Here is a 14,126-nt window from a genome sequence, read left to right as displayed (position 1 = left end):
TGAACAACCCAGTACAAGGTCTATCTCTAAGTGGTGGTACCAGGACAAACCATGAGCTATCGACTAAAAGGCAGAACCTAGCAACAAGGTGCAATGTACAGATGGCACAACTCACCCTTGGGGAGAAATCAAGGCTGCTACTTCAGGTTAACACTTTCTTTGTAGCTTCTGACTCCAGCGTCTTTAAGGAGATCTTCCATTTAGATCGTCTCCACCACTAAGGGATTCCTGACCCCACTCCCTGGCACGTAATAAATGCTCAGTAAATATTAACTTACTAGTTAGCAGATTCCCAAGAAAGCCTCTTTAGTATAAATACTTGATAAGACTAGATTTACTAAGAACATGTTAACTCTGAAAAGTGCAATATATATAAAACAAAATTGGTGGTTTTACATAATTTCTGTTCCCTAAACTTTGATAATTGCATTTAGATTTGGTTGGTTTAGAACTAGATGGTTATGTCATGGAAGTACTTCTTATCAATGGCAAAATAGTTGTGTAGGCCCTTAAAACCCCACTGCAATTAAATCTCTTTAGAAAAATTTAGAGGTTTGTGATCTGTGTCTGTACACTGTCTTAAAACAGCATTCTTTTATTTCCATATCAAAATTTTAAGGTAAGTTAATGCTGGAACATTCTGTTTTCTCATTCTAAAATAAGGTCTGTTGACCTAATTTAATCTATTTTCCCGTTATCTGATGATGCTTTTGTTGGCAGAATTCAATGGAAATTGTCAGGTTAAGTTGTAGGGCTCTTTTCTTTTTTTATCTAAATAAAATTATAGCGTGCTTGTCAGGCTTCAAACATATGACAGAACATGGTCTAAATGTGCCCTAGATAATTGTACTATGGAAAGTGAAAGGTCTAGACAATAAAAGGTAAGAGCCAAGAATATTTTTAACTCAAAATAGATAGGGGTATTTTTATAATGTAGGGAGTAGCTGGAAACAGATCAATAGAACAATGACGTTAGTGGGGTTTGGAGCATAGTACACATTTCAATGTGTTTGGGGGTTATAAGCAATATTTTTTTTTGTATTCATAGGTCCATTCTTGTCAGCATCCACTGCTCAGTCCACCAACTCTTACCTAAGCCAGGACATTAGCCTCTGGATCTTCACCATTTAGGCCATATTATGATCCCACACAAACATATTAATTGATTATCCAGTGTCCCCAAGATGAAATCCAGACAGTCTGACATCAAGGCACACCACTATTGTGAGCATTATACTAGATAACACACATTGATTCATTAATTCACTCATTTGATATAGGTTTATTGACATCTTGCCAGCCCCTTCCCTGTGCTAACCTTTGGGCATATGTGAAGATCATGGTTCCTGCCCTCAAAGCAAAGTGGTCACTTTTTAGAGGGGGAGACAGATCAACAAAACATCATTCACAGTGCAATGTGGTAAAGTAAACTGAGGATACTGTGGAGGTTCAGAGGAAAAGTACCAGCTTTTCCAGCTTACCTCCCTCTAGTTTTTTATTCAAACTCTCTGTGCTAGACTGATCTAGTTGCAGTTCCCCCAAATATCATGTGCATTCCCACCTCCCTGACTCGATGACATTGTGTTTCTTCATGCTTCATCTCTTCATTTTCTGTTTATTCATTCAACCAACATAGATTGAAAGTGTGCTGCATGCCAGAACCTGTGTGCTGTACACTGCTGATAAGTGAAGGAGAGGCCCAGCCTTGCCCTTATGAATCTGGCAGCGTTGCCTTTCCCAGTCCCTCCTGCTTCCCCTGAATCCTCGTTCCATGACCACCCAGCCCAAGATCATCTCTTTATTCTTGAGCTCCAGTAAAGTTACTGTCTGTCACATGTCAAATCTTGCACAGTTAATGGTAGATCACTCAGTATTTACTGGTTGATTATCCATAGTTATAGAAAATGCAAATATCATGGGGAGATAAAAATTTTAGATTATTTTAAAACTCTGCTTTTATTCTGTTAGTCGAATGATAGTGGGTGATACTGTTGCAGAAAAACGGCAAGGACCGAGAAACTCAAGCGGCATGCAGAGATCAGGGAGAACACAGCTTTATTATGCTGGAGGGCTCAGCAGGATCCTTCCCAAAAGACAGAGACCCCAGCAAGGTTTTGAGCAGTTTTTTATGGGTTGGGGACTTTCTGGAGTCGGGGAAGGTGTAGGTGTCATCTGGTGATTGGCTCAAGGTGTGGCTTGGAGAGGGTTATGTGGAAGTGGGCTGGGGCTTAGGCTGGGGACTTCTCTCTCAGCTGGAGCCACCCTTTTAGCTCAGTTCCACATGGCAGGGAACCATTTTAAGGTCAGTTCCCCATCAATATCCATGAGACCCAGTCTCCTTATCTGTTAAGTGAGCAGAATGAACTAGAAATTTAAGATCTCTTTCAAGTATGTCATTACATGTTTTTTTAATGTAAAATTTTGGTATGAATTTAATAAATTAGATTGAATTTATTTACATTGTATTTCTAATGCTCATGGGTATCTAGAGGAAGGGGAAGGAAGCCAAGGTGGAGAAGGACGAGGATGAGGAAGAAAAAGAGAAGCAGCAAGGGCTCCATCAGAAAGAGGGTTGGAAACTTACTGAAATAAGGGCAAAGACTTCTTTGCAGAGAATATCCCTTTTAGGACTTTTTTCTTCCTAGTTCTCGTGTCAAATCTTGTTAAAAAGCTGTATTTATTGTTAACCCTTTACATAGATGTCATATATTGAAAAACAATGTCTGAATTGTGAGGTGGGAATTGTATGATTAACCTCCTAAATCTCCCAATATATTTCTCATATGGTTGAGTAAAAGAAGATTTCTAAGAAGGGACTCGAAGTATATATTTGTAAGTACATTTCAATAAAGTTCAATGTTAAGACCTCCTCAAACAAATAATCTACTGTGGGTTCTCATATGTTTCTGATATAATCAAAAGATCATGAACAGGGCGGTCCCAGTGGCTCAGGCGGTTAGAGCTCCATGCTCCTAACTCCGAAGGCTGCCAGTTCGATTCCCACATGGGCCAGTGGGCTCTCAACCACAAGGTTGCCAGTTCAATTCCTTGAGTCCCGCAAGGGATGATGGGCTCCGTCCCCTGAAACTAAGATTGAACACTGCACCTTGAGCTGAGCTGCCACTGAGCTCCCGGATGGCTCAGTTGGTTGGAGAGCATCTTCTCAACCACAAGGTTGCTGGTTCGACTCCTGCAAGGGATGGTGGGCTGTGCCCCCTGCAACTAGCAACGGCAACTGGACCTGGAACTGAGCTGCGCCCTCCACAACTAAGGCTGAAAGGACAACAACTTGAAGCTGAACGGCACCCTCCACAACTAAGATTGAAAGGACAGCAACTTGACTTGGAAAAAAAAGTCCTGGAAGTACACACTGTTCCCCAATAAAGTCCTGTACCACTTCCCCATTAAAAAAAAAATTAAAAGAAAAAAAAAAGAGCTCTTTAAAAAAGAAAAAAGGAAGATCATGAGCAAACTCCAGTTTTTCTTAGATATATTATTTTAGACTGGGTCTACTGGGTAATTCACTACTTCAACATTTATTTTATTGAGCACCTACTTACTTTATTCTTGACAAGGTGTTTATATAACTGACAAATGAAATGTCAGTGCTTCCATTCTTCAGTTTCGCGAGACTTGATCCCGGCGCTCAAAGAAATTTCCTACATCATTGTAACATTTCACATGACATACATGTCTGCATTTATTTTAAGTTTCTCCATGCTTTGTGTGTATATGTATGCATATACCACATAGATACATACTCATGCACTCATAACATTCTCGTATAAATATGCATACACATATATACAAGCATGGAGAAAAATATTTGTGTATATTTACAAACACACTTTTACATACCACACAAAAAGAAAATTTTCATACTTATGAGAGACTATATGAGAAAAGCTCTTAAAGTTATAAATGATGTTATTCCTGATTCTACATATTTTGGATCACGTCCTCTGTGCAGATCTAATGAAAGTTATGAAACCACTCCTAAGAAAGTACCCAATGATGTGACGGTTTAGAAGGTTCATGGACTCCTTGAAATTCATCTTTGTACCCTGGGTTGATGACCTCACACTTTTCTACAGAAAATTTTGAAATTGCAGCATATTGTCCCGTCCAACAGCTAGATGCTAGCTTTTTAAAATAAATGTTCACAAATCTCTATTAAAATACAAATGGAACACTGAAACCCCGCACAGCTTCAAAGTTCTCTGTAATGATTTCAAATGAATGTAAATAGCCCAATGAATTAACCATTCACAGGTATATTTAAATATCATATCATATATTTTTTTTATAAATCAGTACATGTAAATCCTGTTTTTTCCTATAGCAGATCATGTGAAGTCATTGGTAGATTCATATAGCTATTGTTGGAAAGATTTGTCTCTTTAGGGGAGAGGTAACCTCAATTGATGGGATTTCGAGAAGTTGATTTATTGCTTGCCGTTTTGCCAACCCTTTTTCCATAAATTTCCCTATATCAGATCTAAGCCCAGGAAATCAAATTGTTAGTCTTCTGTTTTTGATAGCAGCGACTGCTTTCTTGAACTGCCATTTCAGTACCAGCAGCTTTGTCTTGTTCTCCGATGTCGTGTAAAACATATCTGTCTTTTAACTTGCTCGATCCAAACCTCACTTACCATATGCATTTCCCCCCCTTTAGCCCCTCTTTGCATTGCTTTTTATCAGTATCAAAAAGCTGTAGCTGAAGAGTGGGCAAATTCAAAGGTTCCCAGCATTGCTTTGGGCCCTGCATCCATAAAATCAAGTCAGTCACACAGCTGGTGTGTTTTTCTCTGACAGGACTGCATGCATCACAAGGGCACTGCTTTTCTCTGTATTTACTGAGTCATGTAAAAGATTGTACGTGAGCTTTATCTTTAAAATAATGAGTAACTTTTCCCCTACTCATCACACACAGCAACTTAGTCATCTACATGAAATCCCTTTCAAAATATTACTGTATAACTTTCCTTCTTCATGTGAGGCACGGCTGGAGGAATGGGTTGCAGGAGACCAAGATTGGTCTATTAGAATTTATTTGGTGTGTTTGAGCTGCGGGAGGTCAGGCTAGAGCAGAGGGAAAAGACTATAACCTCCCTGAGCAAAGAGGGGCATGGAGTTTTATAGAAGGGGGTAAATGAGGCTGAACGCCCTTGAATGACAAAGGGATTCAGGGCATGACCAAGCCCTCCAGCTCCACACCCTGGCCCCAGGTCTCTGTCTGGACCCTTGGCTGCCCAGGCCTGCCCAGGCCTGCCATCACAGGCCCCAAGGAGATAAAGCAAGACAGGATCAAGACAAGATGGCTTTTAAGATAAAGTTTCTGCTCCTGGCCTACCTATGGCTTAACACTTCAACAATTATCACCATTTTAACTTTACATTATATTTGTGTAATTATTTGATTAATATTTGTCTTCGCTATTACATCATAAGCATCATATGTCAGGAAGCATGTCTAGATGGCTCATCTTTGTATTCCTGGCACCTAGCACAGTGTCTGGTATAGAGTAGGATGATAATTAATATGTGCCAAATGAATTTAACCTTACCCAAATATTGGGAAAGTTTCTTCTTTGGGATTATCTTCAGAGCCTGTTTCCCAGCAAAAGAATGGCTTTCTTGATTTTCTTTGAAGAACATCAAAGCATCTTGGTCTGCTTGCTGTTTTCCTTTTTCTCTGTTTTGCTCTACTCAGCTCTTCTCATTGGTCTGTTTTCCCTCTCCTTTCAGTGCATCGGAAGTTACCTGGTACAGCTGTGTTGATGCTGACCTGGACCCCAGTGAGTGGACCCCTGGGGGGCAAGCTGAGGGAGGCAGGTAAAATAAAGCCTTTGGTGAAATATTCATTGCACTGACTAAATTATGTGGGTGATGCCTGCCTGCCATCATTGCTGAAAAGCCTTAAATGGGTGCATTTAGCTGAACCCTGCAAATGTGTACTGCTGAAGGTTTAGAACTCAAGTTTGAAGTGAGTTAATTATAACTGAGATGGTTTAAAGTGAGTTGAGGGTGTTCATAGTAATCTCTGGTGGGGGAGCGGCTGAATTTACACAGGACTGCTTCATATCTTTCTTTATATATGTCTCATATATATTTAATGTTTTAGTTTTTTTTACACTAGGGTTATGTTTAGTCGTTAAAAACAGATATAACTATTTTTAAGTGTCATAAGGGAATTGATGTCCTTAACGTCATTTAAAGAATTTACCGAATAAAAAAGCTTCAGAGGCATAGTATAAAATTGAATGAATTTATATAAAATATGTACAGATAGTTAAAGTTATTGAGCAGATAATAAAATCACCTAGAATTATTTTGTTTTGAAATCCACACATAAAATTATATAGTATACTGGATCACAGAGGACTCAGAGCCAGGATGCTACTGCTTACCAGCTGTATGATTCTAGCACGTCACTGAATGTGCCTCAGTTTCCTTGTCTGTAAAACAGGAATAGACATAATCTGCACCTTATAGAGTGGAAAGCACATAGAGGAGGCCAGTGCATAGTAATGCTACATCATGGTTGTTGCTATTGTTATTTTATATTTCAAACGATCTACATATACATCGTGAGAGATTTCAAAATGTTAATTATCTCACAGAGTTTATTGTTCATAGTTGAGAAATAAGTAGTGATAATTTGCCTGATCTCTAGAAACTTTGTCCTTCTATGATTTCATTCACCATTTATTAAATAGTGCTTGAATATATTTCTTTAATTGTGGTGTCCACAAACACTTGGGCAAAGGAATGGCATAGAAGTTGGTCATGTATTCAGAGAAAATGGTGGTCTGGCATGATGATGATAATGATGATGACGGTGATGATATCAGAGGTTAGATACCAGCTCTACTACTTGCATACTAGCTGTGTGATCTTGGGCAGATTGCTCAACTTCTCTGGGCCCCCTTTCTCATCTCTGAGATCAAGATATTCTCTGCTTCATTCTGTTGCTGTGAAATAATGTCTGTAAAAGTGCTTTGTGTACTTTTTTATTTTCAGGTTCATTATGCCTGTTCCACCTTAGGAGCCATGTACCACTGGTGTTTCCCTATGCCCTTCCCTTCATGCTTCCTTTCCCATTCTCCCCTAACCTTTCCCTCCTTGCCCATATGCTCTTTGAAGCTGTGCATTTATTTGAGCCCCTAAGCTCAAGGCATGCAATCATGCATTGGTGTAATTTGTCCCCAAATTTCTTTCCCACTGGTGCCGCCACAATTTTAAGGCGTTGAAAGCCAAGGAGGGAGAAATAGTTTAAAAATTCATTGAAACACAGCTTAAAGCAAAATAACCTACCTGACTATAACTGGAAAACAATTATAGCAATAGGCTTCTTTATGTGCTAAAAGCAATAGTGTTCTCTTTAAGGGAAAGCAATATGCAAAAGTGGATCTGTAGGAGTCACGGACATCTATGGGCTTTTCAATACTGACATTAGTTTCAGTATTCAGTCAATATTTACTCAACAGTCATCACGGTGCCAGGAGGATCAAATAGAGAAAACTGAGAATCATTCGTGCTTTTTAGTGTACGATGATTAGGTGCAATACCTAGAAACACACATTCATGTTCAGTGTAGGAAGGGCTGTCAGCATATCAGTACGTACACACACACACACACACACACACACACACACACACATTGTGTTTGGAAAACAAAGCCATGTGATCACTTGGAGATGCCTTTGAGTGGTATAAACGGTTAACTTCTTGAACTGGTGATTTACTTAGTATGCAGATACATAGTACAAGTAACAGTTTAAGTTAAGATGCAAAAGAATATTTAAAAATAGAAAACACTAACTTTGGAAACTTAGTTTTTTCATTACCACAGCTTAGTCATTAAGACTGCTAGACTGTACATATTCCCAAAATAACCTACTTCACATGCACTTCTTAAGAAAGAAAAATCCTATAAAATAAAGACCTTTGCTTTTTTGAGCCTCTGGCTATACTTACCATTCAACCACAAAGACCCTGCATTTTTAGAATAATCCATCACAAACGAGATACGTAATGTTTAAGCTTTCTAACACACCCTCCTCACACACATACACACCTTTTCCGAATTCTAAAATCCATCAAAAAACCTAGAAGTAATGTTCCATTACGTATTTTCAACTTAAAGGGCCTTGAAGTTCATTCCATTGTGAAGTATGTACCACATTACATGGCTCACTAGTTTTGCTGTTGAGTTTCTTTTATTACCATGTTTCCCGAAAATAAGACCTAGCCGGACAATCAGCTCTGATGCATCTTTTGGAGCAAAAGTTAATATAAGACCCCAGTCTTATATAATAATAATATAATATAATATAATATAATATAATATAATATAATATAATATAATATAATATAATATGATACCGGGGTCTTATTTTATAGTAAAATAGTAAAAATGTTAACTAATAAAACATTTTATAGTAAAATAAATTTATTTTATAGTAAAATAAGACCCCGGTATTATATTATATTATATTATATTATATTATATTATATTATATTATATTATATTATATTATATTATATTACGTCCTGCACAACAAAAGCTGTGGGAAGCAAGAAAGGTGGCGCAGGGTAAGAAAGCCAGTAGCCAAGAATAGAGTACAAGCGGGGCCAAGGGACTCAAGCCTGAAGGATCCTAATGGGCCAACGCTTGGCTTTTATTGGTTAACAATTGAGGAGGTAAAGATTGTTAATCTCAAGATCTGTGATTTACATGCCTGCTGGCTGTCTTTCTGAAAGTCCCCATTGTGCTCCAGCTTGTACTCGCCTTCACACATGCACAACCCCAGGGGATCCATAGAAGGGGAGGGACAGATATGATTCCATCAGGTCTCAGTTTGCTGAGACATCCCCTCAAGGAAGCTTCTCCCCTATCTCTTCATCAGGCCTCAGTTTGCTGAGGCACTCCCTTGTGAAATCCTGGGAAGAGCGTGGGGAACAAACGGTTTGGCGGCTGTAAGGCAACAATATTATACCCAGTCTTATAGTAAAACAAGATCAGGTCTTATATTATATTATATTATTATATAAAACCCAGTCTTATAGTAAAATAAGACCAGGTCTTACATTAATTTTTGCACCAAAAGACACATTAGAGATGATTATCCAGCTAGGTCTTATTTTCAGGGAAACAAGGTGGATGATTGCAAGTCCATCCATATTGTTTCTCTGCATCTCCTTCATCAGCCTTAGACTGAAATGACCTGGGGCCTTAGAAGACCCAGCCACTTGTGACTTGTCCCGTGGTTTGTGAGTTCCCTTTAATAGATTGTCTTCCTCTTTTCAGTGGATATTTGGAAATCTTTCGCTTAGTAAGTTGACAATCCTTGTGGGAATAAGTATAGCACAGATAAAAATCCAGGCTAAAAGAGGATACAGAACCACTCTGGCCAGGAAAACTAGCTGTGTAAGACATAAGGGTTGTGTCAGTGAAGTAAAGGAATGGTTGAGAAATTCTCTCAAATGTCAGTGGGAAGTGGGTCACGTTCCACAGGATTGGTTTAATTCTACTACTTGTAACCCAGATGAGCTCAAAAAAATCCTACCACTTCAAAAAGCAACTGTGGTTGGAATTTTTGTAGCTCACCTGGGTTATTGTTATGAAGAATAAGTAGAACCATTAATGTAAAGTGTAGTTTCTAAGAAACTCTTGAGAGAGAGAGAGAGAGAGAGAGAGAGAGAGAGAGAGAGAGAGAGAGAATGAGAATGAGAATGAGAGACAGAATGAGAATCAATGGAGCCATAAATGCTCCATGGATCAAAATGTAAAGGATAGAGTAAAAGCAGTTGCTCCCTAAAACGATACCATCATTGAAGTTCTAGTGTCATTTTCTCTTTGCTAGGTTAGCGAGCTGGCTAATTAGGGCATATTGCCATTACTGCAAGTGTTCCATTGTTCCAGGTCTAGGTTTCTAGTCTGGGTATTCGTGCTCTCTGCTTCTCGCCTCTTATTTTCTTTTTGCCTGTGACAATGGAGATGAAAGTCAAAATCAGTACCTTTTTTTTTTTTTTTTTTACCTTGTTAGCAATGCTTATAAATGTTTGAAGGGGAGGAGATGATAACTGACCCCTAAAATAAGGTTTTTTTCAATTATATCTGATATCATTTTCCAGTGTATTTCCAAATTACCGTGGATAATTGCAAACAAATGGATTACTTTTACATAATATTTTTCGGCTTAATATTTGGATATATGAGGTTGGTGTCTCCCAGCCATTGTTTTGTGACATCTAAGGGTACTTCCTATTACTTCAGGGATCACATGATCCAGCAAAATAGTCGCAAAACAAGATTAAAATTAATCTTGTTAGGTTATTTTGTCACCTAATAGGCATGCTCTTTGTCTTACAGTACCTCCCCCAACCCCTGCCACTTTTAGGATGGGGAGGGATGAAAGAAGACTGTCATGATGTGAATTCAATTTTATTTTTCCTTCTAGACAATAGAAACCATTTATTGAAGACCTATCATGTGCCTGGCAATGTATGTACATGAGAGCTATAATACCCCTATGAACAGAATTTATAAATGAAGGAACTGAATCTATGAAAATTCCAGATACCTGGCCCAGGTCATACAGCTATAAGGAGCGTTTTAACCTAGTTTCTATAACAAAAATCTTTACTCTTTTCAGTATACCATGCTCATTCTAACAAGTTAAGCTCAGGTAATATGTCTTAATAAATCTTTGTATGCCCCACAGTGTAGAAGTGAAAACCCAGAATCAAAGACAAGAATTTTAACTACTATGTTTCCCCGAAAATAAGACCTAGCCAGACAATCAGCTCTAATGGGTCTTTTGGAGCAAAAATTAATATAAGACCTGGTATTATATTATATTATATTATATTATATTATATTATATTATATTATATTATATTATACCCGGTCTTATAGTAAAATAAAACTGGTCTTATATTAATTTTTGCTCCAAAAGACGCATTAGAGCTGATTGTCCTGCTAGGTCTTATTTTCAGGGAAACACGGTAATTGCTTTGGTAAATCACATGACCTCTCTGGGTCTCACATACTTCACTTATGGCTAGATCGCAATTGTTAACATTTATGGACTACTTACTACTCTATGGCAGGCATTGTTAAGCACAATACATACATTCACTCAATTAACCCTCGTGACCCCCTATACTGTATGATAAGTATAATTAAACCTTTTATGCTGAAGAGGAATAAGAGACTCAGGGGGATTAACAGTTTGGACAAGTTCACAGAGTTAAAATTATGGGATCTTGATTCAAATGTAGGGTCTTTTGCTCTAGTCTAGAGCATGGACCCTTGACCATTGTCCTTTATAGCTTTCTATGAGACAGTCTTACAGCCTCTTCCAGTTCTCCAATCTATAACTCTAATAGCTGCAGGTATTCTCATCTTGAGGAATCCTTTTGATTCCCTAACTTTTCCTTTTTAGAAACTTTTAACTGCAGTAATTTTAAGAACAAAGTTAAAGTTTGGAATCCTCTGCAATTAGAATAATTCTCCACTGGGTAACGCCTAGTGCTGCTCTAACATGGGTATCCTATTATTCCATAGCTCCTATCTAGCATAATTTACTATCCTATCCAAAGGACTTACGCAAGCTAAGTCTTATGTGTACCATATTTCTTCATCGGCAATGCCCTTTTTAAAAAGTATAATGCCTCCCACTGTCTTGGCGTAAAATTAAACCCTGGTCATTTGCAGAATGTAAAAGAATTTACAAGACTCTACAAGAGTCAACAAAGATTTCTTGAAAGTCAAAAAGAGAGAGAGTTCTCTTTGGAACTGGCAGAAGTTTTGCCAGGGTAGAGTCCCATGTGGGACAGCTGCACCGATGAGAAGGAGTGCTGGTTTTATGTTTTACCATGCAGGATGTAGGGTGCTTTTCAGCTTGCAGGGGGGCTGCCGTTACAATTGTCTTCTCCTGGTAACTGTCCTGTTCCCATCTCTGGTGGATGTTAGCTTGCAGGGAACTGTTCTGTTCTCACCTGTGATGGATGTAAGGTGCTTGTCAGCTTGCAGGTACAATGCTAGCCAGGGGAGTTAGAGCCAGGTGGTTAGTGTTTAGCTCATTCCTGCTAACTCACAAGCTCATTCCCGTTAACTCTTTGCCTGTCCCATCCTGCCAGCTCACAAGCCTGCTCCCGTTAACTCTTTACTTGTCTCATCACCAACCTTTTAAAAAACGATGACCCCGTGCAGCACAAAGTATACAACAGTTTTATATCATATGAGGAAACCACATCAGAATTCTTATTTTCATAATAACAAGGTATGATGCTGAAGCACTGGATTATGCTTTAATGAGGAGAAAACACCAGGAACAGATGACCCCTTAACAAATAACACTCCTGTTTTTATCCCATCTGTGTTAAAACCATCTGTCTTGAGAACAAAAGCAAATATAAATAAATAAATAAATAAATAAAAGACTATCCAACCCAAATATTTATTCCGTCCCCTCGATGAATGTAAATATCCTAATGAACATTTAAATATTGATGATTTGGGGCACAATAATAATTTATATTAATATTACCACCTAAATGTTTGGTCTTAATTTCCAGAATAAGTACAATTATCTAATTAGAGATGATGAAAACACAGATAAATAGTGAAAGAGGAAAACAGCATAACTGTGAATAGATGCTGAAAAATCATTTTTGTCAAACTAGATGTCCAATATAATTTATTGAGATTCCTTTGTGCTTCTTGTTAAACAATCATTCTTACATTTAAGATGTTTATTTCAGTGACTCAAGTTAAAAAGGATGGAAACTTACAAGAATATCCATAAATACACTACATTCTGTTTTATTGCTTATTTTGCTAAAATACTGACTTTTTCTAGCGGCATATTTTAAGTCAATGAATTTATAGTGAAAAACACAAGTAAAATGTTAGAGCATTTGCATTTTGTAAAAAACAAACAAAACTAGAAAATAACATTTTTCATATTCACTAGTTGCCCTTATTTACTGTTTATCAACTTAAAAATAATACTGAGAAACTGGCAACCTTAATAGTTTCCAAATATTTAATACTGTTTACAACTGGTCTTTTTTTTTCTCTTTTTTTTCTTTTTCTGGAGCATCTGGTAAAGTAGGATGAGTAAAATTCAGAAAATTTCTATTGAGTTATTGAGAATAACAGAAGAGCCTATCTGAAACTTACCTTCATATTTTCTGAAAAAGTTCAATCCATACCCAGCACAATTCTTCCAATAGGAGTGATATGTTTCTCTGCTTCAGGAGTTAAAGAGAATTGACTGATGCTCCTTAAATATTGGTCAAGTTTAAGAGAACATTTTTAAAGATCTAAGATTTATTGGGTTCAAAATGTTTTTAAAAATCTATATTGAAATGAATATATTTTTGTACATCATTTTTCCTGCTTTGTGTTTTTTGGTATTGCCTACTTGCTTGACTCTTGTTATTTCTGAATTATTTCCAGTCATTTCTTAACTAGGAATAAATACCCTTTCCTTTATACTACTCTATTAAAGTCTTGTTGAAAAGGTTGTGGAGAGGAGAATAAAAAATGCAAAGTAGTTTGGTAACGGTCAGAGCTGGCACCCTTAATACATAAAATGCCTTAGGACTCAGGTAAGGGTGGGGTGGGGTGGAGGAGAGATTCAGGCATTTCATTACCACCCAGTGAGTGGAAAGTCCCGAGTATGATGAATTCCTGCTTTCTTTGGGAGACAGCCCCTAGGGCTGTTTAGGAAGGGAGCATGACTCAAGGGTTGCCCATCAGGCTGGTAACTACAGGCCTGAATTCTGAAATCTTATCTTTACTTGTCTGCTCTGTAATAGCTGAATGACAAATCGTGTGTACACTGCTACTCCACTAGGGTGTGTGTGTGTGTGTGTGTGTGTGTGTGTGTGTGTAAAGGGACAGAAACACACTAATACTGAGCTTCTGCTATGTGTCAGGGACAGTTAGGAACCATGCATGTATAGGAAATCAAGACAGACGAGAACTCAGCTCAGGAGGAGCTTCTATCCTGAGCAAAATATAGAAATGAATAGAGAGAGGGGGAGAAAGAAAGGATGATTAGGTGCCAGAGTGATGAGATGTAAAGGTATTGGTGGGCAGGGGCTACT

Source organism: Rhinolophus sinicus, linkage group LG02 (assembly GCF_036562045.2).
Source record: "Rhinolophus sinicus isolate RSC01 linkage group LG02, ASM3656204v1, whole genome shotgun sequence".
In the NCBI taxonomy this organism is placed as follows: Eukaryota; Metazoa; Chordata; class Mammalia; order Chiroptera; family Rhinolophidae; genus Rhinolophus; species Rhinolophus sinicus.
The sequence above is the reverse complement of the archived record's forward strand: the minus strand, read 5'-3'. Positions refer to the sequence as shown.